General features: G+C 32.8%; 2 protein-coding genes across 2 annotated transcripts in view; both read left to right on the forward strand.

Annotated features, from left to right (window-relative positions):
• Positions 1-14,667, forward strand: part of LOC113398947 (agrin-like) — a 331,801-nt gene that overhangs the window by 281,832 nt on the left and 35,302 nt on the right. The gene's annotated exons all lie outside the window — the stretch shown is intronic.
• The window catches only part of LOC113394675 (uncharacterized), a 40,580-nt gene continuing 27,211 nt past the window's right edge, over positions 1,299-14,667 (forward strand). The window contains exon 1 of the mRNA XM_026632073.2: positions 1,299-1,547. The gene's annotated coding sequence lies outside the window, so the exon portion shown is untranslated. The remainder of the gene's footprint in view (positions 1,548-14,667) is intronic.

Raw genomic sequence — 14,667 nt, forward strand, 5'->3', positions numbered from 1 at the left:
CAATTTAAGACTTTGGTGAAGCCAAAGATTTTTAAGATATGTGCACGTATTTGACTCATTATCATAAATACAAAGTTTTCGATATTTTCCATTCATGTCCTATGTATATATGTATGTATAATACTAGTTGTCGACTGCGACTTGCGCGTGTTTGGCGAATTTGATCAATCAGGTGTACTTGTGATTTGGTCGTAAAAGCGTAAGACAGACAGACAGAATTACTTTCGTATTGTTATTATTATTTTATATAATATAAATATTACAAACTGATGCAAACGAAACTGAAAGATCATTTGTAAGAAGTAAATCTATTTAAAGATTAATTATCATTGAAATATTAAGGATAAATAATCAGATGACGGAAACCGTCTGACTTATATTTGAAATTCTTGTACATTTCGTTTTAATCCGGCTCAGCAAATTGCATTGATTATCTTCCTTTTTGACGTTAAATTTAGTGATCCTTATAGTCAAGCTAAACGAACTTAATTAACAGGGTAAACGTGCAAAGTTCGATGCTATAATAACCCAAGGGAAGTACAATCAATACAAACATTTTCTTGTTTTTTAGTATAATTTTATCAAACATTTTTTCATTGTAAAAGCATTAAATTATTTATCTAGTACGTTGTATTTTCAATGTCTTTGTCCATTCGCAGTCAAACAAAGTTAAGTTACAAATAAAATAGAGAATAAAAACTTTTTTTGCTCTCTGTGACATTGATGGATGCATTTATTGTCTGTCGCACATGGGTAGTGACGTCACAACAAAGGTTTTGCGTATACTCTTTACGTGCAACGTGCACATGTGCGGCATCCGGCGAAAGCAAAGCTTTACAACCACACGCTATGCTTTTAAATAACACTTCTGTTATTTTGTACTTTTATTGCGAACATAGATATTATTATAATTGAATGATTATCATTAAAATTTTTCGTTAATGATTCTATAATTAGTTTACTTTAACAATATTTTTTTAAAATCTTTTTGGTGTTTTAGGATTCGTAATTCGCTATGCAGTATTATTCTTTCCTATTAAATTTTTTTGTATACAGTGTTAAATATTATGATTAAGTTAGAAAAACGTTCAACTTAAATTTGACAGTTGTGGCAGTTGGACAGTTAACAAAAAAAAAAAACAGTTAATTAGATATGCACCCGAATAAACAGATGGAACGATTAAACAATCGGTGGGGGGCGTGCAGGGTGTGCGGCTAAAAAGTTGCTAAGTTCGCCACCCTATCGAGCTTAGTTAGGGCTTCGTAATGCAAACACGAGCAATGGCGTCGCACGAACACCGAAAGAGCCAGTCGGAAACGAACGAGCGATCCGCGCTTACGTTTCATTCACGCCGCTAAGTTTATTCTCTTCGTCGTATATTGTGACAGTAAGTGGAGTGAACCTTGTGAATATAACACGATATACGAACAATTGTAAAAGATATATATTATAAAAGTGTTGTTTATACATAACTATTCAAAAGGAGCTTGAATTTGTTTAAGGCGGCCCCGTTTGTTTGCCGGTGCACTAATTGCTGTTTGCGGAGGTAACCAAAGTTATTTTAGTTCGAATTTTATTTACTCACAAAATCGAGCGCTTTACAATATTAACACTTTTATATTCTATTTTAATTTCTTATATGTATGTATAGCTATTACATACTATTTTATAATTTAAATTTTATTTTATGTATGTTGTTTAATAAGTTACAATGTTAATATAGATAGTTATGGGAACCGAAGTCCATCAGTTACAAATATCAATAAAATTTTATTTCTGTTCAACACGCAATAAAAAGGAAGCGTCTCGTATTATTCCTATAGAGCGGCCTCATCCGCCGTTCAAACCAGTTTTCGTTCATATGATAGTTTGTTATTATTTTTTGCCGACCAGGCCCTACAGATACCAATCCCATTAAAAAACTATTACTAGTAACCCTTGCAGTTGATTGCTGATGCGATGAGAATTTATAAAGGATGTATAAATTGATAATAAGTACAATACAATAGACAATAAAAATAACTCGAGACTTCCATTGAATACCCGCAACCTGTGTATTGTAACTTGTTAAAAAGATCCGCAATGTTACCCCCTATTGTTTGCTTAAAGTGCGGTACGCTATCCTGAATAATATCAGCGCTTTCGGCGACCTATAAAAAGTTTTAAAGCGATCATAAAACTGGGTTCGCGCTGTTGCTGCGCTTTAAGTGTCGAAAATTCGAAACACCATCATCATATCGACGTAACAAGTGGGGCGAGAAGGTACACCCTACACGCTTCAATTGTTGCATAACGGCTAACGATTTGTTTAAAGTTCTGTACCTACAATTATAATTTTTGACGTAATGATAATTAATTGTATTCATTATAACTTTTCTAGTTTATAACTATGAAATGATATTACGAAAACATTATGTTCGGTCTTGGTTCGATCGTTTACGTAACTACTTTTTATATTTATGGAAATATTTTTAAGGAATGTCGTAAAATATCGATTCGAAACGGTGTCTACGCTTTGAAAACTGCGATACACTTTACTTACAATAATTCACTGATTGACTGAAAGTAGCAGCCTGGGAATGTCCCACTGTTTGACTAATTCCACCATATGGCTCGTATGCGGATTGATGGAGACATGTACGAGCCACCGAGGAAAGGATGATTCGAAAACACAAATTGAGCAAGTTAAAACTCAGTGGAGCTTGCACCTAGAATCTTCGGTTTTTTGAATATACAATATAATTGGTTTCAAATAGAATAAAGTGTTTATTTATTTGAAAAAAATCTACATTTAATTTGTATCCTTAATAATTAAATTAATAATATTACACCTACAAGCTTGAAATTTGGCAGGTAGGTCCATTATAGGGTGTAGATATCCGCTAAGATACGAAACTAATTGGGTTTGAAGTTTGTGTTTTATAAATTTTGCGTGGGTAAAGCCGCAGTATCAGCTAGTATATTAATAAATAAGAGTTGCAGCATTCGAAATAATGGGAAACATTACATTATTTTTTTGTTAATAGTCGTATATGGATAGGTATCGTGGAATGATGGCCTAATGAGCCACCTGATGGCTGATTGTGGCCAATCCGAAGACATTAGCATTACTTAAATTTCCAATAAGTGCCTTATATGGAGCTTAAGCCCTTTTACCCGTGTATTAAAAAACTTTTCGAGTTTGAGTTTCATTACATTTTATGTTTGGCTTATCGTTCTTAGAGGATAATATATCACCACGTCGGTAAATTAGCTTAAAAGGCCGCAGAACCTGGGTTAGACCGATTGGATCAATTATTTTTTTGATTTAAAAAAAAATGACTGTACTCATAGCGGTGCACTTAAAGGACTTAAAGGCATTATTCCTGAGATTGATCTCCTTCCGATCATGTCGTTTCTGTCGTCTCGTTGGATTATGAGAGAGGGAATAAAGTACTTGTGTTACTCACACACTTGTGACCTATAATATATCCTGAGCAATTGTATAGTCCTCCTCGAGAAGTCGCCGAAATCCATCAGGACATTATAATTTCTATGAACTTCACAAAAAACATCATAATACTATCCTACCTATTTCTTCCACATAGCTATACACATATTTAGTTCTCGTTCCCAGGGATTTATCAACAAATTAAAACATCGAGGAACCCGATTTTGTCCCCATGGATAGCTTGAATTAATTACCCGAGCCGGGACTATCAACTCGAATCAATTAAAATTCTGACTTCACTCCGGCGATCGGTTCGATTTAAGATAAGAAATCGGGCATCGACATCAAATAATTTTACATTTTGACATCGAAGGAAAGGCTTTCATAACATTTTTGTTATCGCTAACTAAATTTTCTTCAAAACTGTCTCAATAACTTAAATTAGTATGAATACTCTATAGGTGCTAAGGTATGTTAGTCGTATATTTATTTCATTTTCGATATTTGCCTTATTCCGTAATCGATATTTTTTACAGTGCCGAATGGTGTACAAATTATGATAATATTAATTATTACTATTTAAAAATTCTTATTTAAATACAATTTTTGGATAAATTATTACTTGAAAATTCAAGCGACAACAAAATTTTTCTAGGTTTCTCATAAAACACAAATGCAAAGAAAAAGTCTTAACACTTAATGTCAAATTGTAGTAACGCCATATACTTGGTAAGTTTAAAATTTCGGCTGAAAACGAGACCGAACATAAACACGTATTCGGCCAAACACAATTCATAGCATATCTACAAATGACGACCGGAATTATAAATCAAAACTATCTAGTGTAAACAAAACGCTATCTAAAGTATTGACGATATTTACTAGTGATATGTTATTCGAAGGCTATTTACGGCAAAGGAAATAATAAATATAACAAATTACGTCGCGACAGGAATGCAAGAGAAAGCCTTGATAACGCAGGGTAATGTCCTTTATGAGAGTGTACCCACAGCCTGCTTAGATGGCGTTCACTGGTACTTGATAACAAACGAGCAGTTTGGCGTTTACTTACCAGATATGAACCAATTTAATTTATAGCATTACTTAAATTTTATTACTCATATTTTTATATATAAAATGTATCCTGGCAGTTGAGTGACAAACAGTCCCCTGGTGGGTAATATTCACCATTAATGGATTACGGATTAGGACCTTGGCATCTAAGATGTTATCGTTATGTCCCCTGTGCCTATAGTTAAACTGGCTCACTCACACTTTAACCTGGAACCACGGCACAACAATTCTAAGTATTGCTGTTTGGCGGGACGATGTTTGGGTGTGGTGATGGGCACGATGTGTGGGCTTGCACAAAGACCTACCACCAAGTAATAAATAACAGGTACTAAATTTAGTCCAATCATATTGTATAAATCGCTGATTAAACTTTAGTAGAATTTTATGAAACGTTCAATAACAGTTAATTTTAATATTACATAATACTAATAATGAAAAGCATTGAGTAACGTAATAAAATAATTAGGTATTAATCTTAATAAAACTTTGGTTCCTTGTAATCACAACACAAACATAATAAATGCTCCATCGTTTAAAGTTACATAATTTGTAGTGGAATTAAAACTTAACGATGAATCTATTTTTACGACTATAACTACGAATAATTATTATCAACCGAAAAGTATTAAAATAAAAATCCAACGATAATTATTAACATAAATAAATAGTATTTTTATTTCAGTTCGTTTTTCAATTCGTCTATCTAATGAGATATTCTACCGCCAAACATCGGTACTGAGTATTGTTCCGGTTGGAAGAGCGAGTGAGCCATTGTAATTACAGGCACAAGGGTCATAACATCTTAGTTCCCTAGACTGGTGGCGCATTGGTGACGTAAGGAATATTTCATATAGCGTCAATGTGTACGACCTCCTACCATATGCTTGCCCATTTGAATGTTCGCCTACCCATTACATTATTATTATTATTTTTTTATAAATTCATATTTACAATCTGTACTTAACATTGTAAATGCGACATTAACTCTGTATTTTTTATCTGTCTGTTACGCCTTCACGGCTGAACCTGATTGACGCTGAATCGATTTTGAAATTTGAACGGCAAGGACGGATACAAGCTACTTTTTTCATTTTTTAATGGGGGTAATATTGGGTATAAAGGATTGAAGATTCTGGAAGTATTTTCATGACAAACGGACGAAAACGTGGGCTCGGCTAGTTAAATCATAATCGTTTTAAATAGTTAATGTCAATAATAAGAAATGGCAACATTATAAGTTAGAATAACAACTTAATTTTTATATAAGATTTTAAATTATCATTTTATATGTTATTTTTATTACTAACAGTATTTAAAACGGGATATTTACCATGTTTTTTATTTTTATTTCGTGGAGCTCGATATTTCAGTCAGTCTCATGAACGACAGTCTCGTGAACAAGACATTCGTAGATAATGTCGAAATATCGAGCTCCACCAAATAAAAATAAAAAACATGGTAAATATCCCGTTTTAAATACTGTTAACTTAATTTTTATATATAAATTATCATTATTAAATAAAAGTAACATGTTCGTTTATTTAATGCTGAAGATAATTCATATTTAAAATGTACACGCTATGGAGCAGTGTATGATAAATATATACCTACATATATAGGTATAGGTAGGTACGATGATGATATAAAAAACAATTTTTATCGTTATTTTTACGTTCACTAGATAAATTTTGTTGTTTTAACGACGTTATTATGAATACAAATACTATTAAAATAAAGTAATAAATTTATACTCTGGACAGAAAATTATAATATTATTCCCCCTATTTTAGAAACAGACATAAAAGCGACGCCACATATTCGGTAAAGTCTAAGGAAGATCAACATAGCTACATTGTACATACGAGTTGTAGGATACTCCAGGGTACTCTCGAATAGCGAATGATTGTGTAGCAATAAACAGTATAGGTATTCTGTAATAAGGAACTCGAATCTCAACGCAGAAAACGTTTGTCAACGATTGTTAACATTTCATGAGTGAGATACCAAGTGAAGTTTTACAGAATCGCATTGCAGGGCCCCAATTCTACTATGAAATTGTCAATTTATAGCAATCGAATCGAAACGTAATCATTGCCGTTTAGCCGTGTACCTATTCTACAAATGAAATCATTGGATTGAAATATAATTGGGATCGTATCCTAACCGATATATATTAAGTTGGCTCTCAGTTACAATTAAGCTGAGGTTAATTTTTGAGAGCAATAGACAAAGTTGGATCGTAATAGAATCGGAACTTATAAGGTAATAGGATTGACCCCCTGGCTACAGTATTTACTTACCTACCACGGGGTCGTACACTCAAAATCTCAATAAGTTTCAAAGGGTATGTTACAGAGTAGATATAGTGCTCGCAAATGTTTGCGAAGACTTGGGCATATTATTTTGATGTTACATGTATTTTAAAAGTAAGCAGATTTATGCCAAAGTCAACGAAACCGTTCAAATGTGTAACAGAATGAGACAGCAAATATACTCAGCGAATTTTGCTTATTATGATCGTTTACACGCCACGCTTCAATTTTGCTTTGTTTTCATTTCAGCCTTCTCTCTAAAACATCAGCAAAATTCGAATGGCCGTAGCACAAAATAAGGAGGTACTATCAAATGTCTACTAATTAACGAAAATATTTTAAACATTGTTTTGTTTAGTTTTACACTTTGATAATATTGGACGGACGTCTTTGTCTTTAAATTCGGATTTAATTAAATTATCTAACGATCGGTACAATTTTAGACGATTTGAACATTCATTTTAATTCCTCGGGTGTGGTTCAGGTACATGTTATACTAGTGACCCGCCCCGGCTGCGTTCGAATGAAATATATAAATAAAAAAAAATAATATAAATATAATTTGTTATATGTAATAGCACTCAGGAATAATGTAGCTTTCTACCAGAGTTTCTTTTTAGAATTGGATCGTTAGTTCCCGAGATTATTATTTAGATTATTATTATTAATTAGATGGAAGTTTCATATCTTTATAATATCAGTATGGGAGTATGTCTCGTAATACATGTTTCCCCCTCAAATTAACTTGTCAAACTAGATTAATTGTTTAGTAAAATCGTCCCCAGACTATTACGTGTCTAGTCTATATAACGCTTGTAGGCGACAACATCCCTTTGGAGTGGAGACATTTGAGTTCATGTCCCGTCTGGTCGCCATTTAACTATCATATTTGACATACTGCATTATCCCTTTTTTTTAAATATATAACTTTTTTGAATCATGAAGGCATTAAGCCTTTTATTAATATCATAATTGACATAAACGCTGCTAGTTCTGACCTCAATCAAGTATTCAATTTTAACAGTAATCATATTAAATTAACAACATAATTGTATTTGCTAATAAAATAAACAAATTGTTTGGTAATGCTCAAAGCAAAGGCACATTCAATGAACAAACTTAACTTAACTTAGTTATTTACTAAAATAGTAAATATCGAGTTCAAGTAAATTGCACGCAAAATGCAACTTTACACTAATAAAATTTGTTCAATTAGCTTACATAAAACAAAGCAAGTTTCTACAGTCTGGGGGGGTAGAAGTTATAAATAATGTGCTAATTTAACGGCGCGGGCGCAAGCGTGGGAGTGCTGACTACCGGCCGCATTGAAAACCGTTGTTTCGGTAACAAAAGCGATGAAAATAATTAATGCTCACCTCATCTACAAGTAAATGCAATGTTTTTAAAACAATATCTCAGACAATAACTTTGCTGCCAGTGTCAACATTATTCTTAATTAACAGAAAAAAAAAGACTTATAAGCAAAGTAGACATCACAAAGCATCATCGTGAACACGAACAAGAAGACAGTCTTAAATCACAATTATATCAACGACAAAATTATATTGCATAGTAATTTTTTACTCTAACTGATCTTTATAATTAGTGTAACGTGCATTTAGTTTTAATTGAGTTAAAAAATATATATTCTTGTACACAAATTATATTAGAGTATAACTTAGTAATTACTATACAAATAGACTCAGAAATGACGTCATACAAATCTATCTGAACCAAAAGGTTTGTTGAAACAACTTTTAAGAACGCCCGATAAATACTCCAGTGCTCATTTACCTACGTTGCCTTAACTGTCAGGCACTAAATTAAAAAACTAAGAAAAATTGTGTGATTGATTGAAAAAACAATACACAATTGCGTCACAGTGTATTAATCCATTTGAAATAATCCACTACTTTGTTACAGTGAACTATATTAGACCAAATTACTTTATAATGATCTTGAGTAAGTTAGACCCTAATTATCTTACGCCTATTAACGTGTCCTCGATGGTATTAACGTCCTTAATAACTAATCGTTGATGGTGGTCTCGATCCATCAGCTTTAAAGATTGCATGAATAAAAAAAATCGTTTAACAAAAAGCAAACTAATTGTTACGTAATAGAGTAGATTTCACATTATCGTTACTCTGAAGAGCGTCTGAAGGAGCAGTGAACTTTGCCGACTGTCGAGGTTTCCTTCCCCACACCTGAGGTTCACTCACACAGCTATTAGTTCCGAACGTTTATAGCTTCAAGATAGAAATCACGCGCTCATGACATGTATTATTCTTAACATAACACTTAAGACATTTAAAAACTGGGCTAAAAGATGGGAACTTTTTAATTGTTATTTGTTACATTGATGATGCTATTATTCAAAATTCAAATGACGCAATCACCACATTTCCAGGAAGGTGAAATAATAGACGTGTTCACTGTTTTTTATAGTAAGAACTTTAGGTATATGTGAACTCCATACAAACGTATGGACTTTTGACGACAAGATTGTACCTATAGTTTCTAAGAAAAATGTTCCATTGCACGTAATAAAAAAAGGAGAGACAGTGAATAATTTAGAAAACTGGTTTTTTAAACTCTGTTTTGAAAACTTCCACAATATTTATATTTATTAACATGTTATTTTATTTGAATTTGAATATAACTAAATTTAAGAGAAATAAGACAAACAACACCAATTAAAGTCTTGCCTATATTCTACATTACGTGATTATTCTGTAAGAACGAAATTCGAAACTCTTTTTTTTATGGCGTTGGTTGGCGGACGAGCATATGGGCCACCTGATGGTAAGTGGTCACCACCCATAGACAAAGGCGCTGTAAGAAATATTAACCATTCCTTACATCACCTATGCGCCACCAACCTTGGGAACTAAGATGTTATGTCCCTTGTGCCTGTTATTACACTGGCTCACTCATCCTTCTAACCGGAACACAATAATACAGTGTACTGTTATTTGGCAGTAGAATATCTGATGAGTGGGTGGTACCTACCTGGTCTATACTCAAAGAATACAGACAAGCAAATTTTTATAGCTAGTACAATTATAAGTTTTTGTTTGTGAATTTCAAATAAAGTCCAAGTTAATGGTCCATTGATGAGCAAAGGCTTCTCGTTCAGCAGAAGAGATAGAGGCTATTTTCCCAAACTGTTCTTAGACTGTATCGGTGATTCGGGTTACCTTACTGTTATTCGCCGTTGAGCATGGGATGAATTAAAAGCAGAAGTTAAGTAAATGAAAACGTAACTCTTCAAGTCATCTTGGATTGCTATCTTTTGCTTATTATAAAACTCAGTAATGTTTGCTTGGATTTTGTTACTTCCAATATAACCGGCTACAATACACTGGACATCTCATCATTCTATTATACCGGCTATTTGTTTAAGTCAATAACACGATTATAGAGGAATGTTACTAAGTCACAGGTACCGTCTAATTCTATCACTCCCTTGTTACATATTTGATATTTTTAATATCTATCATTAACTTTGAAATACTGACATCCCGGTGAGATTTCCAAACGTAAGTTTAAACTATAATTATATTCGCTGGAATAATCTAGAAATGATCTTCTACGAATATAAGTTTTATGAATCATTATATTACACCGTGGGATCGTTTCATCCTTTTATTCTCTACGCTTCAAAAAGCGCTTTAAACATCAAGCTGAATTAAATTTTAACCTATGTTTAGCAAGTCATCTAAGTAATAAAGTATAAGATCACGCTATAATCGCTTTACGATGAGAATATTACTTAGAAACATGAATATCTCGACGTTAAACTTGCCTACTTTGTGATAATTGTATATCCAAAGATTACGTGTTGTGACTTTGACAGCGAATATTATAGTATATTGTTATTGTTTAATTCAGATGCGAGTTGGCCCAGTTAGACGGTTAGACGTGAATCTTACCCGATGGGTACACTGGCTTCAATTTCTAGCACCACTGAATTTTCACGTTCAATTTTTGTTTTTATACATTTCATGCTGATGAAAGAAAAATTACTGAAAACTGTGTCAGATGACAATCTTTGTCATGTATATCCACCAATCCTCAGAATGTTTTAATAAACTCGAAACTTTTGTCATGAAGTGCACTCCTTCTTAGCCGATCTGTGAGGATATTTTTAATCTTGACTTTTACTTCTCTTGAATTTTATTAATTTGTCATTTTAACTTCACGGACAAAGTCCGACATGTTGGAGGGGCCGGCAAATATAACAATTTCGTCATATTCAAGATTAATCATCCTTATGCTATAAGTACTGTCCTCTGTGAACGCCTTATATGTAGTTGGTATAAATATATAGGATCCGTACATTAAGAAGGATTCAAACATTTCAACTAAAATAACGCTTGCCTGCGATTGGGCTTTAAAGCGATTCGCAACGAACCTATAGGTCACATTTGTGCGGTCAAGCAACTACAAAGTCACTTTCTTGTACCATATCGCTTGGCTAGGCAGGTATAACCGTAGCATCACAGATGTTTCCGCGTCGTGGTCGCTTTCGCTTCGCTTGGTCACACAAGTGTGATTGATCCTTAATTAAAAATGAGTTCCACTATTTTTAAATTATGAAAATTAAATTGTTGTTGATATTTAAAACAACGATAGTAACGGGATTTAATTGTTTTCTATAGTAATGTTTCGTATAAATAAAATACTTGGATTGAGTAAAAGATTTATTTATAAAAATACCTAAGAATTATTAAAATGAAGGCCTTAACTATATACAAATAAGAATTTAAAATAGTTACTGTATAAATCATGACCGCGTGGATTGGTGGCAAGAATGCTAGCAGCATTTCCCCGTTTATCGCAAATCCGATCCTCGAGGCAAAAATTGACCCAACGTCGTGTCACCACTGGAGCCAATATGTAACTGTAATTATAAATAATATAATAATAATATAATTTTAACCAAGTAATACAAATTAAGTAGATTAATTATATGTTGTAGTGATATTCTATCGTAATGGTAATCTCATTCGGAACAATAACGTATGCCGTAGAATAGAACTTTGTAATTTTCTCTGGGAACGAAAATGGTAAAGTTAACACTGATGATGTAATTTGTTACCACTGCCTTCTTAAAAACGAAAGCCAAATAATGTCGAGAACTTGTTTTTTTTTTATTATATAACAAAATGTCCATATACATACATGCTTAACGATGGATTATTATAAAACAAAAATGTAAGTAAATTCAATGAAACAAATTAAATTACGTTTTATTTATTGTATTTATATGTCATCTGCTGTAAGAAAATATAATCGTTGTTTAATATAAATAATACACGTAATTTAAACGAATAGTTGGCTAGTGTAACTCTGCTAATAAATTTAAGCTCCGCTACTAACTTATTTGGATACCTAAGCCTGTGTTATACTGTTTTTATAAGTTTAACATTAACATTAAACCAGTTACTTCAACAAATAAACCGTTTTATATGGGTATATTTAAGTTCTAAAACAAAATTACTATGTATGTAAGCAAGTTTAATAGATTATATGTATAAAAGGTCTATGTAACAGACTATTTGTACCGAGCTTAAACTTTAGTACATAGGGGCTAAAATTTCAAGGTCGTTTTATTGTAAAGAGCACAGACACACTAATCGGTTTGACCAAATTTAGTTTATATTGAGATGAAGCACGATATATTCTTTAAATACATTCAAACCGACCGACCAATTGAAACTATTTACCTATTTAGTATTCGAAGATATTTTTTTATGATCATTAACTATTTTGAGATTAGATAAACATGTCTTATTTTTACGCACAACATGTTTATTTTTTATTTTTTATATGGATAATAATTATTAATTTGAAAAATAAGAAGCTATATTAAAATTTTACTTGGTGGCAGGGCTTTGTGCAAGCCAGTCTGAGTAGGTACTAGGTACCACCCACTCATCAGATATTCTACCGTCAAACAGCAATTTAGTATTGTTGTGTTCCGGTTTGAAAGGTGACAGCCAGTGTTACTACAGGCACAAGGGACGTAACATCTTAGCTCTATGTGCGTGACCACTTACCATCAGTAAGCCTACCGCCTGCCAATTACGTAAAAAAATAAAAAGGCGTAATAGGAGTAAAGCAGTTTAAGTACATAAAAAATAATCTTGTCCACTGCAAAGCTAAGTATCTCTCTTGACATCAGGCTTTTGAAAGTAAATAGCTGTCATTAGAGGCGGTACACCACGGAGTTGTGTTGAAGACCAACTCGCAACTCCTGAAGGGCGCTCTGCGGCACTGAGACCCTTGTAAAGGGATCTTCACACTAATTACTACTTTTATGCGGGAATAGTAATATAATATATATGCTTTCTGACTGACAAATGATATGTCGTGACAAACTTTTTTTTTGTGGTTTATTGTATTTACGAGTTGTTTGTTACCTAATGTTTTTTATTTATACAATTTTAAAACTGGATGTCCTGTTTTATGTCATTTTTATTTTTGTCTCGAGAAATGCCCTATGCGTTTCCCCTACTTGATTTGGGGGGTTGTGGGGCTCGCCGGCGCTGAAGGCGCTGAATACCCGCTAAAAAACCAGCGGTACCCACTCCGTCTTTTCGGGGGAGCCTGTTTTATAACATAACCGACTTCTATGTGATTTTTATTAATCAGTAACCGCAGACGTTTTAGCTTTATTGAGTAACAAATATTTTCGCATTTCGATAATTACGATAATTAAGTTAAATAATTAAAATAATGCTAAACACTAAATATATTACTAATTCAATTAACTATCAATGTAATTTCAAAGTTTATTTCTTTATTTAATTACTTTATTATAAAAGTATATTTAGAGAATTGTGATCGTTATTTCAAAACTGGACTTAGACGAAGTCATAAAAATGACAATCATTAAAATATAACGAATGTTAGATCGTGACGTTAAACTTGACATAAATATGTCTCATTGAATTACGAATCAAATAAATCGGTGTCAATAATGTAATAAAGAACTATGTCAACATCCGCAGCGATTTGTAGACAGACGCCTGCCGCAATACCACATAACAATAAGCATTCCTCTTCCAAATTTGAAATGATTGCAATTGTACAACGATGTGTTCTGACTCGACGTTCGACACTCTTAAGTTGGTACATAACCTTGAGGGGTCAAGAAACTCGGACCTATTCGTCACCGCAGCGGTTTCTTCACGATCATCTGTTACAAGATCTCTTACCATAAAACTAAATTTATTACTTATATGGTAATGCTAGTTTTGTGACTTCTGAGACTCTTACTGCATACAGACCAATTATAATATTACCTAATATTGTTATAATTAAAATAATTATCTTTTATTAATATGCTTTAATTTACTATGAAATATAGTTGTATTATTGATGCGATCTTTTTAAATTTGATATTAATTGAAAGTTATTGTAATATGTACCAAAAAGGCGTTTGTCGTTGTACCTACGATAATTTGTGATGAAATTATTTCTTCAATAATTTTAATAATCACTAGTGCTATTAGTATCATTGGTGATAAGTTCATCTAGATACTCGATCATAAATTTAGAAATGAAACAGTTGATCGTTGAAAAGTAAAATATTTATCAATCGGGGTCTTCATTAAGAGCTTTTGGAAGACGCGTGGCGACAGCGCTAAGAGCGTTTCTTGCTGTTGATGAGATGTGTCTATTTTCAGATATTTTAGACGTTTAATAATTCAAGTTGGAACGAGGAACAGGTGTCAAAACATGATGGTCCAAATACAGCTCAATTCTTTGAAACGCCTTTGAATAAGATTGTGTTGGCACTTCGGGATGGACCGAAGTCTTGAAAATGTATATAAGCTATT

The sequence above is a fragment of the Vanessa tameamea genome, chromosome 2 (genome assembly GCF_037043105.1).
Source record: "Vanessa tameamea isolate UH-Manoa-2023 chromosome 2, ilVanTame1 primary haplotype, whole genome shotgun sequence".
Classification (NCBI taxonomy): Eukaryota; Metazoa; Arthropoda; class Insecta; order Lepidoptera; family Nymphalidae; genus Vanessa; species Vanessa tameamea.